Below are 18,376 nucleotides of genomic sequence, written 5' to 3'. Positions count from 1 at the left end.
GAAGTGGTCAGAGGGGGATTGCGGCAGAATGGTATCCTGTAACCCTCCCTTAGCCACTTGACAGACTGGGCGTCTGCACCTCTTCTTTCCCAAGCTTGCCAGAAGATCTTGAGTCTGGCTCCTACAGCTGTCTGGAGAGGAGGAGAGTCAATGTTTGCTTTTCGAAGACTTGGTACCTTTCTTGGACTTGCCCCTATGACCGTCTGGGCGGGTACCTCCTCGGCTGGGGGCTCTGCCACGAAAGGGCGGAATAAATCTGGTAGCAGGAGTATCAGCCACTGGGGTGCGGTAAGTTCTAGGAACTGAAGGAGCAACCTTAGCCTTCCGTGCTGAAGAGGCCACAAGGTCATGCGTGTCCTTCTGAATAAGAGCCGCAGACAATTCCTTGATAAGATTCTCAGGAAACAGGAACTTAGAAAGAGGAGCAAAAAGTAACTGTGACCTTTGGCAAGAGGTGATACCAGTGGAAAGGAAGGAGCAAAGTTGTTCCCTTTTCTTGAGGACTCCCGATACAAACATAGAGGCAAGTTCGCCGGAACCATCGCGAATTGCTTTGTCCATACAGGACATGATCAGCATGGCCGAGTCTTTGTCAGATGGGGCAGTCTTCTTGCTCAAGGCCCCCAGGCACCAGTCGAGAAAATTAAAAATTTCAAAGGCGCGAAAGACTCCCTTTAAGAAGTGGTCTAGGTCAGAAAAGGTCCAGCAGACCTTAGAGCGTCTCATAGCCGACCTTCGTGGAGAGTCAACCAAACTTGAGAAGTCAGCCTGGGCAGAGGCAGGGACCCCCAAGCCTGGTTCCTCTCCTGTGGCATACCAGATGCCCGCCTTAGACGTCAGCTTAGGAGGTGGAAACATAAAAGACGTCTTTCCCAGTTGCTGCTTGGACTGCAACCATTCCCCTAACATTCTCAAAGCTCTCTTTGAAGATCTAGCGAAGACGAGCTTAGTGTAGGCAGACTTAACAGGTTGCATGCCTAGAGAGAACTCGGATGGAGGAGAGCGAGGGGTAGCAGAAACAAAGTGATCCGGGTATAGCTCTCTGAACAGAGCCAGGACCTTGCGAAAGTCAATGGAGGGTGGCAATGACTTGGGTTCCTCCACGTCAGAAGAAGGATCATCTAGGTGAGCAGCTTCATCCTCAGAAACCTCATCACCTGAGGGTTGAGAAGCGAGAGGTAAAGCGGTATGCTGAATGGCTGAATCCTGAAGAGCGGGTGCATGCGCACTTGCGGATTCATCCTCAAGTCTCTGTTGAAGAGGATGAGGGCTGGTAATGACAAAGTCATGAGGCTGGGATAAAGGAGGTTCTGCGGAGGTCTGAGGAGCAAGCGTGGTGAGAGGCGACTGTTGTAAAACATGAGGCTCATGCTGCATAGACTGCGGTTCAAGTTGAATGGGAAGAGGCTCAAGCTGAGGAGAAAGTGGTAGATGCATGCGTTGAGGTGGCTGACTCATAGCATGAGGTTCCTGCCTCAAGAGTTGCACTTGCTTCAAGGGTTGAGGTGGCTGCGCAGAGAAAGGCTCTTGTCTCACGAGTTGAGGTTCTTGAGGTGCTTGCCTCGAGAGTTGAGGTTCTCGCCTCGAGGAAAGTGGAGGTGGCTGCTGCGAGAGTTGAGGTGGCTGCCTCAAGGATGGTAGAGGTTGTCGTACCTCAAGAGGTTGCTGCCTCGAGGATGGTTGTAAAGCAAGATACTCCTGCCTCAAGGGTAGAGGAGGTTGTTGTAAAGCATAAGGCTCCTGCCCCCATTGTTGAGGAGGTTGCCGCGTGGTAAGAGGCTCCTGCCTCAAGGAAAGTGGAGGTTGCTGCACAGCGCTGGTATCTGGCAACTCCCAACGCGGCAGCTCACGCATGGAGGTAGCTTGAGGAACCTCAACCTCATACGTCTGGCAGATTGGACTGCGCAGAGGAGGAGGAGCGCTCGCAGGAGGAGGTGTATTAACCTTCTCTGCCTGAAACTCCCGCATCAACACCGCAAGCTGCGACTGCATAGTCTGCAGCATAGCCATCTTGGGATCAACAGAAGTTGAGGTCTGTTGAGGCATAGCTTTAACAGAAGTTGAGGTCTGTTGAGGCATCGCCTTACCTCTCTTAGGAGGCGTGCAGTCACCTGATGACTGCGGCGAGTCCGAGCTAGCCCAATGGCTACACCCGGGCTGTTGGACTCGCGCGGTCTGGACTTTACGCTTAAGAGGTCTTGAGACCTGAGTCCAGCGTTTTCTCTTTTCTGCAGACGAGGAAATTAAGGGCTCAATCGTCTGAGAGTGGAAGTGACGATCTCTAAAAGATACGCCCGCAACCACTGAGGATACTACTGTGCGCCGATCAAGGCCTGCCGAACCCTTTTGCCCTTCGACATTGCTTCTCCCCTGGGCTTGGGAGCTTGCAAGAGGTCCCGGACTGGGAGGACGACTGGCACGCACAGAAGTATCCTCACGCGCAACACTGACACTGACACTAGCACTAGGCACAGCACTGGCACTATCACTTCCCACTGCACTTTTCACTTTAAGTTCCTTGACGTCTGCCAAGAGGAACTTGTGGTCACTCACTACCGACTCCACCTTATCGCCTAAAGCCTGAATGGCACGTAAAACATCCGACATATCAGGCTGAGCACTAATAGTAGGTTCGGGGGTAGCCACTACAGGGGGAGGAAAAGGATGAGGATCATGGGGGGATGAATAAAGCAAAGAGCGAGCCGAACTCCTCCTAACTCTCTCCCTCTCTAACTTAGTCGTATATTTAAGGAATTGAATAAAATCATATTCCGAAAGACCGGCACATTCCTCACATCGATCATCCAACTGGCAGGATTTTCCCCGACAGTCGGAACAAACGGTGTGAGGATCAACCGAGGCCTTCGGAAGACGCCTAACACAAGTGCTAACTCTACATCGTCTTTGGGTAGGAGCTTGTGAATGGTCGGACATCTTGAATCAGAGAACAGTCAAAGGGGGTTTCCAAATTAAAGCAAAGATCGTTATATCATTAAGCAAAATTAATCCAAAAGCTATCTAAGCTAAGGGAAAAGCTTCCTGTATAGCGAAAGCTGAAATCTCAGAGCAATACTTCACCAAAACCGTGAACAAAGACTCCAAAATTATAAGCGTATCCATGTAGGTCTTGCCGGAAGCACGACAGAGGAAAAATTGAGGTGGTGTCAACAAGAAGTACTGCAGTACCTGGCCACAGGTGGCGCTGGTGAGTACACCCCCCTCTTGTATAGCGATCGCTGGCGTATCCCGTCCGTAGAATTCTGTCGGGCAACGGAGTTGACAGCTACATGATTATCGGGTAAGATTAATATTGAAAAATACAAATTATTTCCAAATTTGTTATTTGTTCTGACACAGATACAAACCTTCTCTATTTATAGGGTGACTTACTCTTAGGAGGGAGGAAGTTCCTCTGGGTAAAGAGATGCAAGGGACTCCATGGAGGTGATGGATTGGAGGGACCTAGCAAGTCTAGTACGGGTCTCGAACTCAGTTTTGAGAAGACTCTCTATTAATCTGGGAAGCTTCTCAGAGAAAAGAGTAGAGGCACAGTCCGGGTCTAGTTTCCCCACCGTGAAGGTAGAGGCCGCAGCATCCCAGGCTGCCGAGGAACCCGGAATAAGCAAAGAGGTGGGGTCCGTCTCCTTGAGAGCCGGCATGGAAGAGCCTTCTTTGATGGCCTGTATAGTCAGCTCTGTGACTTTGTCTATGAGCGGCAAAGAGATGGAGGCCGCTGTCGTAAAAATAGTGTAGGAACCCTTGTGAGGGGTGAGCTTGGAGTTAATACACCCCCACTCTGATAGTGTTCTGGCCCAGATAGCCTGGGCCTGCTCTTTTGGAAATATGACCGTTTCCTTCGGTACCTTGTCCATACGGACCAATGCATGTTCCTTTAACCGTACAAAACCATTGAACGGGAATGCTAGGCCCGGGGGATAGAACTCCAGGTCCTCTAGAGGGCGGGTGCCCATGCCCTCCAGAGTTAGGGAGCCATCTACGTATGGAGCATGCAAAGCAAACCGCCAAGGATTGTTTTTATCGAAGGGCGGCAGCTTCGATGCGTCTGGGGCAGAAGGGGGAGGGAACTGAGTTCCGGCGCGGATCAGAGTAGCCATCATATCCTTAATCTCTGTTATTGCACCAGAGTGATGTTGAACTTGATCCCTGACCAATCCTTTGATCAGTTGGATGGGGAGGAGATCAGCCCAGGGTACCTGAAAGTCACCCGTTGGCTTTTTCTTGGATTTGGTAGACTTAGACTTCTTAGGAGTAGTGGTTTTACGAGGAGCAATATGAATATCAGGAGCTGTCGAGGGTCCGGGGACCGGTGACGTTGATACTGGCAAAGCTGAAGTCTTATAAGTTCGAAGTGGCTTCACCTTGGGTCGTACGGAGGCAGAGGGATCCCGAGGAGAAGCCTTAGAGTTATCAAAACCTAGAAAGGAAGAGGTAGAAGAGGGAGTAGGAGAGAAAAGGGTTTCCACCAACTCGGCACCACTTACCTGCTCGTCCCTGGGTTCTACGTCTATATCCAGACCAGCCATGTCCATTGGTACGAGGGTTTCGTCCTCCACGGAAATGGTAGCCCTGACTTCTTCAATTAAAGGGGCAGCAAGGTCAGGAGAGACTGCAGCAGTAGTCGAGCCTGGGAAGAGACGGGAGGCCATATCCCCATCGAGGAGATAGGGAGCGCCAGACGGGGCATTCCTGCCAAAGCCCGACACCCACGGCCGAAGAGTAGCCCTTGCTGACCGAAGAGAGACATCATCGGCCTGTAAGATTTGCAGTGATTAGTGATGGAGGAGGGGGTTTCCTAAATATACTGTGTATATCATATTCATGTCTATATTAGTGTCTGCCAACGAGAAATAAGGAACAAAGGGAAAACCCACTTACATCATCATTCAGCAGAACTGACGACAACTCGTAACAGAACGAGCACAAATCCGGGAACCACACTGGGTATTGGGCCTGTCCCGGTTCCTGGATAAAGGGAATGGAGCAGTGAGCATGAGACCGGCAGAGGTCATGCCCAACGGGGTCGCTGAACGAGGCAGAGCATCCTTCAGCAGTACAACGGGCCTTCTGTAAAAGAAAGGAGACATGAGTCTGGTGATGCTTGAAACTCTGATAAGGGATAAAAACCTATTATTTTAGAGTTCTGGCACTCACTGAATTACCTAAGCACCCATATTGCATTGACCAAACAACTAACTATTAACTTTAAGTTGATACTGCCCCATACCATTGTTGGCACTTTAAAATTCAATTGTCTGTATATTTGTAATGCACCCAATTCTGTTAATGACATAAGGATAATAAGCTTAAAGTAATCCGCCGACCTCCAAGGGTCGGGGAAGCAGTGACATGCCCTTAAAATAAATACAAACACCAGCCTTAGCTAAAGGCAAGGCAAATATAAGTGTGAAGTGTATGGGCGACCTCCGGTGAAGCCGGAGCTCCGGTGAGGCCGGATCGTAATGAAATGTCCTGAATAAAGGAGCCTTAGCTAATTAGCTAAGGCAACTTTAAGTGTTAAGTGTTTGGGCGACCTCCGGTGACGCCGGAGGATAATGAGATGCCCTGAATAATTCAATTGTGGCTAATAATTCAATTGTGAAAGATAAAAAGCTAAGTCGTAGCTAAAGACTAAAGCTTAGATTATAGTAAAGCGTATTTACGATCTCCGGTGAGGCCGGAGGGAGAAGAAAGGTCCTGAATAATTATTGTGAATAACAACACAGTTGTAATAACAAAGGCTATTGTGGATATGGCCGTGGCCTGAGACCGAAGTAAGGGCCACCGGAGGGTCTTATCTAAACAATATGAAGCCCGTCCCATGTAGTAAACAATATAAATATAACAATAGAACGAAAGTTATTGAGAATCCCTCGTGGCGGAGTATAACTCAAGGCGGAGTGGATAACGTTCATAACTACTCCCGAGCCGTAACGGGGAGAGGACGAAACACGGACCAAAATAACGCTAACAATTGAAAAGTCACGAAAAATAAATAACTCGTAAGTTATCATCCACCCAGAGGGGGAGAGGTAAGGGAGGGAGAACCCGCTGAACGCACAAAACGGAAAACGGGAAATCCGCTCCCCCACCGAAGCTAAGAAAGAAAACGAGAGAAAGGGGTAACTCGTGACTGCGAACAGAAAACGGGGACCCCAATCTCCCGCTCTCTTGGACACAAAAACAGGACTAAAAATCACAAAACACTATTATAAACGTATAAAATAAAAATGTACATCCATATAATACTACGATCGAAGAATAGCATCCGTTAAAACTTAAAATAAATAGCACTGTTCCTTTAACCGAGTCGAGTGACGAACGCCTCGGGCGGTTACTAAACAAAAACAAAGCTAAATCGCTATCTCGATCGTAGGCTGGACTTACTTGCAAAAAGTACCATGAGCAAAAAAATAAAAATAAAAATAATAACGGTTCTAAAGGCATAAGGCCAGGGACTTAACCAAGAACCTAAGTGACAGAGTACTAAACGGGCAGATAAAGATGAATTCCCCAACAAGTGAACAAACAATGGCCGCCATGAACGGCCAGACGGGGATAATAAAACAGACTATACTGGATATAAAACACAAGCCCGGTACAATAAAATACTGTCAAAACAAACTATGGTACTTAACATTGGAATGTGTGAAGATGGAGCTTCGGACATGACAAAATAAATCCACGATAGATAAAAAAGACCGAGAGCACAACGAAAACATTCAACACTTTTGAATTCCAAAAAGAAGGATGTAGTTCAGATGGCGCTCGCGTCGTGGCGTGGGTGGTGCGGCGATGGGGATGTGTCTAGGGCCTCTGTATCGGCCCATCCCTTTGGCGAAGGAATTAACTAAATGGAAGACAACCTGTGAATAGTGGATTTCACGCGCCTTTGCTTTATACACGACACCCAAAAGGGTGCTCGCGCGAGGGTTGTAACCTCAGCATTCCATGCTTTTATCTTTCTCTGGTATAATTGGAAGGTTTTTATCAGAAAAGGTATACAAGAAGGACTTTTCGCCCGGCGCCACAGGTTCGACCCAGAAATAGATTTTTCCTTCGTCAAAATCCCTTTTATAGGGTGACTTACTCTTAGGAGGGAGGAAGTTCTACCAACTGGCCTTGGTCATGACCCGGGGTTCCTTCTAATTGATTTTTTATCTAATTAGTAGGAACCCTACCCTCGCTAAAATCAAAGTAGTTACAAGGTAACTCAATGATAGCGGCCTGCAGAAGCTTGTGTGAGAGAGACTCGTGGCTTGTCTTTACGTAGGAACTTGAGGATTCTAAGACATATCCAATACACTCCCTCATGAGGTATTGGTGACGTAACAAAGTATTCATTCATACTTAGGATGCACAAGGGAAATGAATCTTACCTGCAGAGGGGTGAGGTCAGCTATGCTTCGGTCTTGCGGAGCTGTTTCCCCAAGGGGGGAGAAGGAGAAAGAAGGAAGTGAGTCAGACATTCTTTTCATTCACCCCAGACTAACCTGGGTAACCTCAGCCCTCAACCCTCTGCTACTTGTCCATCAAGGAGCCTGAGGCATTAGATCACTTGTTGTACGGCCACCACAGGACCAATGGAGAAGGTTTCCATGCTCCTGTGAGGTACGTCTTTCAGGTAGTGGGCTGTGAAGGTCGACTGATGCTTCCACACGCCCGCTTGCAATACCTGTGCCACAGAAAAATTCTTCTTGAACCCCAGAGACGTTGCAATGCCTCTGACGTCATGAGCCCTGGGTCGGTTGGACAGAGGAGGATCTGGATATAGAGCGTATTCGATTACTTTCCTTATCCAGGAGGAAATAGTATTCCTCGTGACCCTCCTCTTGACCTTCCCCGTGCTGACAAAGAGTGCTTGTACACGGGGGCAAGCTTTTGCTGTTCTTTTCAAGTAACACCTCAGACTCCTTACTGGACATAGTAACAGTTGATCTGGATCTTTGGTTACAGAAAGAAGACTCTCTATCCGAAATGGGCCGAACCTGGAGTCAGGCACACCCGGATTTTGAGTCTCAGCTACAAACTCAGGGACGTAGTTGAGGATTACTTCTCCTCATCTCCTAGAGTGGGAGACATCAGTAGATAGACCATGAAGTTCGCTGACTCTCTTGGCCGAAGCCAGAGCTAGCAGGAACACCGTCTTCCACGTGAGGTGACGATCTGAGGCCTGGCATAGTGGTTCATAGGGGAAGCTCTTTAGAGACCTGAGGACCCTAACCACGTTCCAAGGGGAAGGTCTTAGCTCTGCCTGGGGACAAGTAAGCTCGTAACTGCATATGAGCAAAGAAAATTCCAATGAGGAGGAAATATTGACTCCTTTCAGTCTAAAGGCGAGACTCAAGGCTGAGCGGTAGCCTTTGACTGCCGAGACCGAGAGAAGCATTTCTTCCCGAAGGTATACAAGAAACTTCGCTATTGTTGGAACAGAGGCATTGAGGGGAGAGATACCCCTTCCTCGACACCAACCACAGAAAACTGACCACTTCGTCTGGTAGACTGCCTCTGTGGATCTCGTGAGGTGTCCAGCCATTCTTTTCGCAACCGAAAGCCTTTCTGTGTGAGGAGGTGCTGGATAGTCTCCAGGCGTGAAGTCGAAGCGAGGCTACGGCTTTGTGGAAGATGTTGGCATGTGGTTGTTTGAGGAGGTCGTGCTGTGGAGGAAGCTCCCTCGGGATCTCCGTGAGGAGACGCAGAAGGTCAGAGAATCATTCTGCATGATGCCATAGCAGAGCTATGAGGGTCATTTGCAAGTTGTTGCTTGCTCGTACCTGGTTGAGGACTTTTCTCATCAGACAGAACGGGGGAAACGCGTAAGCGTCCAGGTTTATCCACCGTTGTTGGAAAGCATCTTGCCAAAGAGCTTGGGGATCCGGGACTGGGGAGCAGTACAACGGGAGCCTGAAATTCAGGGCCGTTGCGAACAGATCCACAGTCAGGGAACCCCACAAAGTCAGGACTTTGTTGGCTATCAGAGGATTCAAAGAGCACTCGTTGCCAACTATCTGAGTCGCTCTGCTCAGCTCGTCTGCTAACACATTCCGCTTGCCTGGAATGAAGCGAGCTGATAGAGTCACCGAGTTGTCCTCTGCCCATCTGAGTATCTCTACTGCAAGATGGCACAGCTGCTGCGAAAAGGTACCGCCCTGTTTCCTTAGATAAGCTACTACCGTGGTGTTGTCGCTCATCAGCACGACGGAGTGCCCCGCCAGGACCTGGTGGAACTCTTTGAGGGCCAGAAAGGCTGCCCTCGATCTCCAAGAGATTTATGTGCTGGTACCTTTCTGATTCGGACCATTGGCCGGAGATGTAATGGTGCAGCACGTGAGCCCCCACCCTTCTTTTGATGCATCCGAAAAAAGCATCAATTCCGGGAGAGAGACGAGAAGATCGACCCCTTTGCAGAGGTTCGGCTCCGCCAGCCACCACCTGAGGTCTGACTGTTCCTCTAGCCCTATGCGAACTAGGTGATCCTGGGAATCTGAGTGTTGGTTAGACTGGGATTTTAGTCGCCACTGGAGGGATCTCATCCTGAGGCGACTGTTGGTGACCAGTCGGGTCAGGGAAGAGAGGTGACCAAGAAGGCGAAGCCAATACTGCGCCGGGAGCTCTTCCCGACTGAGGAAGACCTGTGCTATCTCCCTCAGTCTCTGGATCCTTTCGTCTGATGGAAGCGCTTTGTGCCTTAGGGTGTCTAATCGCATGCCTTTTGAGAGGGGAGCAGTTGAGACTTCTCGAGGTTTACCACGATCCCCAGATCCTGGCAAAACCTTAGAAGCTTGTCTCGGTGGCGGAGAAGGGCCGCCTCCGAGTCTGCCAGAATCAGCCAGTCGTCCAAGTATCTTAAGAGACGGATGCCGACTCTGTGAGCCCAAGATGATACTAGGGCGAATACTCTCGTGAATACCTGGGGTGCTGTGGAAAGACCGAAACACAGTACCCTGAACTGGTAATGCTTCCAATTGAACATGAATCTCAGATACTTCCTGGAAGATGGGTGAATTGGGATCTGGAAATATGCGTTCTTCAGATCTAGAGTGCACATGAAGTCCTGGGGTCTTATCGCTTGTCTGACGGTGTCGGCCGTCTCCATCCTGAAAGGTGTCTGTTCGACAAACCTGTTTAGGGCCGAGAGGTCGATGACAGGTCTCCAGCCTCCAGACGCCTTTTCACTAGAAAGAGTCGACTGTAGAAGCCTGGGGACCCGTCGAGGACATCCTGGAGAGTGTCCTTCTCCAACATGGACTGGACTTCTGCCTGAGGGCAAACTCCTGTGCGGATCCCTTCGCACAGGAGTTCGATGAAATTGGCACTCGAGTCAGTGGAGGGAGAGAGAGCGTGAACGGGATACGATACCCTGAACGAATCACCTCAACCGTCCAGGGTTCGGCCCCGTGGTGAAGCCACCTCTGCCAGCGGCTTTGCAGGCATCCCCCCACAGGTGGGCAAATGGGAGGATTGCCCGTTTTATTGGGACCGGCCTCGGCCAGATCCCTTCTTACCCTTTTCTCCACGAAAGGACTTTTTGCTGTGAAAGGCCTGCTTTGCACCCTTTTTACCCTGCTGTTTTGGGTCTCTAGCCCTTTTCGGCTGCGGGTTTTACTATGCTTTCCGCTGTGGCTGAGAGGGATAAGGTCTAGCTGTTAAGACCTTTTGGATGAGGGAGTCCTGACTGGACTTCCTCCACCTCTCTGCCACCCACTCGACATCCTCGGGATGGAACAAAGAATTGCCCTCGAAAGGAGCATTTCTCAGCCTCGCTACTTCGACCTGAGGGAGATGACTATACAGTATTACTTGCCTATGACGGCATCTCTCCTCTTCAGGATAGTGTTGGCCCAAAGGTTCACTACCTGATGGGAGAGGAACTCGATGGCCCGAGTGCCAGACAATTGGAAAGTCTCGAAAGACTTCCTGGAGGACTCCTGAGACAGGTCTTTAGACTGCATCAGTTGTCCTAAGGATCCTAATCAGAAATAAAGCCACGAAGTAGCCTGCATGGCGTACTTCGCCACCTTTTTCTGGTTTAGGATTTCAGAGGCCGAAAAGGATACTGGAAGTCCAGTAAGTTTCTTGAAGGGGGTGGCCTTCAAGAGTGCCTCTACAGAGTGGTTGAGAGGCAGCGTTGGAAGAGATTCCCCGAGTATCTCGTAGTACCTCCTCTGAAACACATACGGAGGAGGTAGGATCTTGGAGGATGAGTTGGAGCGGAGAGAAGAGGTGGACCCAGTTGCCTGGGACACTGCCTTCTGTTTGTCACTCTCCAACCCCTTTGACCAGGGTAAAGCTGCTCTGGTTTATGAGGTTTCTGAGTGCCATAGAACTGGTCAAGGACCGTTTCTTTTCCATCTAGAGGGGCTGCCAATGGATCTAGAAGACCATTGATGGAACGGATGCAGGCTAAGACCTGCCAGAAGGCGTGTTCCGACTCCTTCCTCTCATCCTCCGTAAGCTTAGGGCTAGCGGCTGCTGGTAGAGCGCCGTCCTCGAGATCGCTCTGCCCTTCCACGTCCGAGCTCTCATCCATAGGAGCCCGGAGTGGGTCGAAGTCGTCAACTGTATAGACTGGGGATAGGGAGACTACAGGGGAGGTGCTCGCTTCCGGCTGCCTGGGAGGCAGTGAGGAAGGATGCCTGGCCGAGGATTTGGGGATGGTGAACAAATCCTTCGGTTCCTTCCCACGAGGCCGGAGGTCCTTTGTCCACAAGGGCCTAGAGGACTCCGTCGGCTTGCGGGTGGAATGTAAGTCCGTTGCCGTACGGGGTGAGTTCCATCCGGTCGCAGGTCGTGCCTCCTTAGACACTATCTCTACCAGTAAAGGACGGAAGGAGTCTCCATAGGAAGTAACCCTATCCTCCTTGGGGGGCGAAGGACGAATTTTTTTCCTTTTCCCCTTTGGCCTGGCCTGTGGTGTCTTGAACTGCAGGGGGCTACCCTGAGGTTCATGCCTAATCTCCTCCAGAGGTCTTTTGCGAGGGGATGACCGTCTCCCCTTGCCAGAAGGACCCGCCTGTGTGGGATCTTCCGAACTCCTCCTAGGATCGGAGGGAGGAGAGGACCCTGGGAAGAGAGGAGGCGACAAGGGAATCCTAGGTGTGTCACCTAAGGACTGGGAGCGGGGAACGACTCCTTTCATGACTTGGCGCATTACACTGAATAAGGTGCTGAGCCACGGGGGTCACGGGCTCCTGAGGAACTAAGGGGAAGGTCCTTAGGAAAGAACTGCTCCCTGGGTTTAGGAATCTGGGCAGGTTTCCTAACCCTCTTGTCTGATGGAGGCTTCCCTACAGGCAAGATCGGCACAGGCCTACCCTTAGGGATAGGGTCTGGGCTCGGTCGCACAGGCGACTGTTGTCTCTGTTGAGGCCTAAGGGGCTCGAGAGACTGATTGTGAGCGCCAAGATGGTCGTGCGCTCTTGCGCCGAACTGTTGGTAGGCGGAAGGGTGCTCGTGCGTGCGCCCTTCCCGATTGTGCGCACTTTTTTCGCGCTCGTGGAACACATGAGGTTGTTCGCACGCCTGGCGCGCATAAGATTGCTCGCGCGCATGGCGCGCAATGTGTTGAGGATGTTCGCGCGCATGGCAAGCAACAGGATGTTCGCGCATATGGCACGCCATAGGATGAACACGCGCGCCATGATCAACATTTTGTTTGCGCGCGCTAAGACAGTCGTGCGCGCCAAGTCGGTCGTGCAAGCCGATTCAGTCGTGTGCGCCAATTTGGCCATGCGCGACAACTTGGTTGTGCGCGCCAACTTGGTTGTACGCGCCAACTTGGTCGTGCGTGCGAGAGCTCTCAGGTTGGTGACAGAACTCACTGCTACGCTCACCCGAAGGTTCACAATAGCTTGTGTTGTGTGAGCGCGAACGATCAATACAACGAGAGTTTGAAAACTCTTTGTCATAAAAAGAATGACTCTGGTCACGAGAACCCGAAAGTTTAGCATGAACTGTTTTGCGCAAACCCGAAGAATCAACGCAACGAGAAACCGGAGTTTCTCTGTCACGATACACCGAAGTGTTAGCGCGACTAGAGTTACGAGAGCCAAAGGGTTCAGCGTAACTCAGGTTATGAGACCCCGAAGGGTTAACGTAACGAGGAATCGAGGTACCTCTGTCACGAGATCTCGAAGGATCAACGTGACTAACGGTACGAGAACCCGGAGGTTCAACGTTACCGTCGTTACGAGAGCCCGAGGGTTCAGCGTAACAGAAACCCAAAGGTTTCAAGTCGCGAGAGCCCGAAGGTTCAGCGCGACGGAGACCCGAAGGACTCCTGCTGTCATGAGAACCAGCAGGATCAACATGACAAGAGCCCGAAGGCTCACGATCACGCCAGCCCAAAGGGTGATCGTCACGAGACCCCGAAGGGTCAACGTGAGGAGAACCAGCAGGTTCAAAAAGACGTCTCCTCACAGCCCAAGGAGGAGAACGTTCGGGGTGGAGAGGGGTTTTACCTACCCCTCCACTCTACGAACCTCCGGAGTGGAACGTTCAACAGACTCCGCCCGAGGGACCGAGGGGGAGACTGAATAAGGTCTACAGATAATTCCTCCGCAGGAGAGGAGAGTTCTCCCGAAGGAGAACTATGCTTATAACAAGGTTCTCTTTCCGCCCCTGGAGGAGAACCTAAAGCGTAAGGAGATTGCCGATGCACAGAGGCAATCTTCTTTCGTGAACGAGAGATATGTTCCCCCGAAGGTGAGGCTTGCCTTGGAGAGAGCCCTACCACCGCCCCTGGTGGGTTAACTAACTCTTCGGCGTTGGAACCAGACTCTCGGCCTGACCGACGGGCAACAGCGCCTGCGCCCAGAAGAGGAGGATCGACCTCCGCAGAGGAAGGAGATGACCGCCTTCTCTCTGCTCCCCTTTGGAGGATTTCGATGAGAACTTCCTTCGTAGGGGGACCATCGACGCCCAACGATGGCCATAAAGACACAAGGTCTGGAAAAGAACGGGCGCTCCCTGGGGGAAGAGAAGGAGTTGACTCACTAGGGGAGCCGCCACCTTCGTCTATCCCACAGGGTTGACCTGGAGTCACAAGCCCTGCGCTACTGCTCGACCGTGCCTCGGAAGGGCCTGGTCGAGGATTAGCTTCGGGCATAAATTTGGGCGTAGAGGAAGCAGAAATCCGTGATTTCTTCGATTTCGAGGAAGACCCCGAAAGTGAAGATTCGCATTTAGACTTCTTGTTACGCGCAAATCTCTCCCATTGGGAGGCAGGCCACTCCCTACACTCGGAACAGGTGTTGTCCCGCGAACACTGAGTTCCCTGGCAAGCCAGACATAAAGGGTGTGGGTCCGTCTCCACGGACGACATGAAGGTGCCGCAGCGGCGGCCTTCAATCCCTTGACATGTCCGCATAGCGGGATAATAACCATACACACACCGATACACACAAAAGAAAAAGAAAAAGTAATAAAGTCAAGGCAGTTTGTTTAACGGGAGAGAGAGACGGCACGTCCGCACTCTACCGAGCCAAAAGCAAAAGTGGTTACTCAACCGACAGGTGTGAGTGAGCGGAGTAGCTAGTCTACCCCAACCCCCTCCCGCTAACTAGCGGAAGGGGTAATTATCCCTCACTAAAATTGTCTTGGCTGGTTTCAGCGTTGCCGAAAGTAATACCCTATAAATAGCGAAGGTTTGTATCTGTGTCGGAACAAACGTTTTTTTAATTGTTCTAATTCACAACCTACGCTCACAAAATATCAAATACCTATGTACTGGTTATAATCTGCAATAAAATGTGACATTATCATGGAGTTCTTACCTTCGAGACAGATGGTATCGGCTAACGGCAGTGTGTGTGGAGGAGTAAGGAGAGAGAAAGGGGAGGAGAGAGACTTGACGGCAACACGTTCAGTATGCTACACTTTTGTAACACTACCTAACATAACTTAAACTTTAAATTTAACTTAAATGAAATAAGCTTACTGTATACACACTTAAAAATAAATGTTAATATGTTATTTTCATTAGTAAAATAAATTTTTGAATATACTTACCCGATGATCATGTAGCTGTCAACTCTGTTGCCCGACAGAAATCTACGGTCGGGATACGCCAGCGATCGCTATACAGGTGGGGGTGTACACAACAGCGCCATCTGTGAGTAGGTACTCAAGTACTTCTTGTCAACAAGAACTCAATTTTCTCCTCGGTCCACTGGTTCTCTATGGGGAGGAAGGGTGGGTCCTTAAATTCATGATCATCGGGTAAGTATATTCAAAAATTTATTTTACTAATGAAAATAACATTTTTCAATATTAATCTCACCCGATGATCATGTAGCTGATTCACACCCAGGGTGGTGGGTGGAGACCAGCATACATGTTAACAAAGAAGCTAAGTATCCCGTATCTTATTTTAGCCGTTATTCAAAATAACAAACATAAAATAAATAAGTACCTGGTAAGGAAGTCGACTTGAACCATTACTCTGCCTTTTTAAGTACGTCTTCCTTACTGAGCCTAGCGATCCTCTTAGGATGCTGAGCGACTCCTAGGTGCTGAAGTATGAAGGGCTGCAACCCATACTAAAGGACCTCATCACAACCTCTAATCTAGGCGCTTCTCAAGAAAGAATTTGACCACCCGCCAAATCAACCAGGATGCGGAAGGCTTCTTAGCCTTCCGGACAACCCAGAAATATTTCAAGAGAAAGATTAAAAAGGTTCTGGAATTAGGGAATTGTAGTGGTGGAGCCCCCACCACTACTGCACTCGTTGCTACGAATGGTCCCAGAGTGTAGCAGTTCTCGTAAAGAGACTGGACATTCTTAAGATAAAAAACGCGAACACTGATTAGCTTTTCCAAAAGGTTGCGTCGAAAATATTTTGCAGAGATCTATTTTATTAAAAGGTCACGGAAGTTGTGATAGCTCTAACTTCGTGTGTCCTTACCCTCAGCCAAGCTTGGTCTTCCTCATTCAGAAGGGAATGAGCTTCTCGTATTAACAGTCTGAAAATAATAGGATAAAGAATTCTCTGACATAGGCAAAGATGAATTCTTAACTGAACACCATAAAGCTTCAGACGGGCCTCGTAAAGGTTTTTAAAATAGAACTTAAGAGCTCTACAGGACATAATACTCTTTCTAGTTCATTTCCAACCATATCGATAAGTTTGGAATAACGAACGATATTGGTCAAGGCCGAGAAGGCAGCTCGTGTTTGGCTAGAAAACCAAGATGTAGAACATGTAGCCGTTTCGGATGAAAATCCGATGTTCTTGCTGAAGGCATGAATCTCACTGACTCTTTTAGCTGGTAAAGCATATCAGGAAAAGAGTCTTAAAGGTGAGATCTTTCAGGGAGGCTGATTGAAGTGGTTCGAACCTGTCTAACATAAGGAATCTTAGAACCACGTCTAAATTCCAACCAGGTGTAACCAAACGACGCTCCTTCGTGGTCTCAAAAGACTTAAGGAGGTCCTGTAGATCTTTATTGTTAAAAAGATCTAAGCCTCTGTGACGGAAGACTGATGCCAACATGCTTCTGTAACCCTTGAAAGTGGGAGCTGAAAGAGATCGCTCTTTTCTCAGATATAAGAGGAAGTCAGCTATTGAGTTACAGAGGTACTGGTCGAGGATACGGATACTGACTTGCACCAGTTTAGGAAGATTCCCCACTTCGATTGGTAGACTCTAAGGGTGGATGTTCTCCTTGCTCTAACAATCGCTCTGGTTGCCTCCTTCGAAAAACCTCTAGTTCTCGAGAGTCTTTCGATACTCTGAAGGCAGTGAGACGAAGAGCGTGGAGGCCTTGGAGTACCTTCTTAAGCGTGGCAGACGTAGCAGGTCCACCCTTAGGGGAAGAGTTCTGGGAACGTCTACTAGCCATCGAAGTACCTCGGTAAGTTATTCTCTCGCGGGCCAGAGGGAAGCAACTAGTGTCAACTTTGTCCCAACGTGAGAGGCGAACTTCTGCAGTACCTTGTTGACAATCTAGAACGGAGGGAATGCATATAGATCTAGATGAGACTAATCTAGTAGAAAGGCATCTAAAAGAACCACTGCTGGGTCCGGGATAGGTGAGCAAAGTATTGAGAGCCTCTTGGACATCGAGGTTGCGAAGAGATCTATGGTTGGCTGGCCCCAGGTGACCCAAAGTCTCTTGCATACATCTCTGTGGAGGGTCCAATATGTTGGAATTATTGTCCCTTCCTACTGAGACAAACTGCTAAGACATTCAAGTTGCCTTGGAAGAAATTTGTTACTAGTGAAAAGTCTAGACCTGTTGAACAGGAGAGGAGGTCACTAGCGAACTCGCACCATGTCAGAGAGTAGGTCCCTCCTTGCTAGGAGATGAACATCAAAGCAGGGAGTTGTCCGTGTTTACCTCCATTACTTTGTCTTGAAGGAGAGACCTGAAGCTTTTCCAGGTCAGACGTACTGCGAGAAGCTTCTTGCAGTTAAAATGCATTGTCCTTTGACGCGAGTTCCATAATCCCGAGCATTCCCTACCGCCTAAGGTCGCACCCCAGCCTACGTCCGATGCGTCTGAGAAGAGAACGTGGTTGGGAGTCTGAACAGTCAGGGGAAGACCCTATAAAAGGTTGATAAAGTCCTTTCCTCAGGTTAGACCAGACTTATCTTCCGGAAACCGGGATCGAGACCGCTTCTAGCGTCTTGTCCTTTTCCAGTGAAGAGCTAGATGAAACCGAAGAGGACGGAGGTGTAGTCTTCCAAGTGACACCAATTGCACCACGGATGACAGTGTCCTAACCAGACTCATCCACAGCCTGACAGGGCCGTATTCCTTCTTCAGCATCTTCTGGATGGATAGCAGGGCTGGGGATTGATCTTCTTGTTCAGCCATGTCCTCATCAGAGGGTTCCTCATCCGAAACTGATGAGGAAACGGCAACGGAGTGGGCAACGTCTGACTCGCTGAATCCGGTCGCACTGGTGGATGCGTGACGGAGCCGGACACAAGATCATGGTATTGCTGCACAGTCTGTGAACTGTCAACCATGGGGAAGCGAGGAAGTACAGTGACAACCCGAAACTGTCTAGACTGTCTGGGTAGTACAGACAACCCCTTATCGGGTTGCTGAGGTTGCCGCACTGTGTCACAACAAGTCACCTCTGCTGGTTGTTGAACGTCTTCCCAGTGACACACTGAACGTCCACAACCACCTCCGAGAGTAGCATAACATCAACATGCGACTGGCAACCCACACTGGGTCGCACCGGTGGAGGAACCATCTCAACTGGCGGACGTGAGTAGGATACCTCAGCGTCAACAGGGCGTACAACCAACCGGTAGGAAGGTCGTTGGTAAGAAGGGTCTTCTCCGTAAAAAATCCTCTATCAAGGACTAAGCTTGGACTGCATGTCTTGCAACAAAGCCCAAGG

The sequence above is a fragment of the Palaemon carinicauda genome, chromosome 2 (genome assembly GCF_036898095.1).
Source record: "Palaemon carinicauda isolate YSFRI2023 chromosome 2, ASM3689809v2, whole genome shotgun sequence".
NCBI classification, from domain to species: Eukaryota; Metazoa; Arthropoda; class Malacostraca; order Decapoda; family Palaemonidae; genus Palaemon; species Palaemon carinicauda.
The sequence above is the reverse complement of the archived record's forward strand: the minus strand, read 5'-3'. Positions refer to the sequence as shown.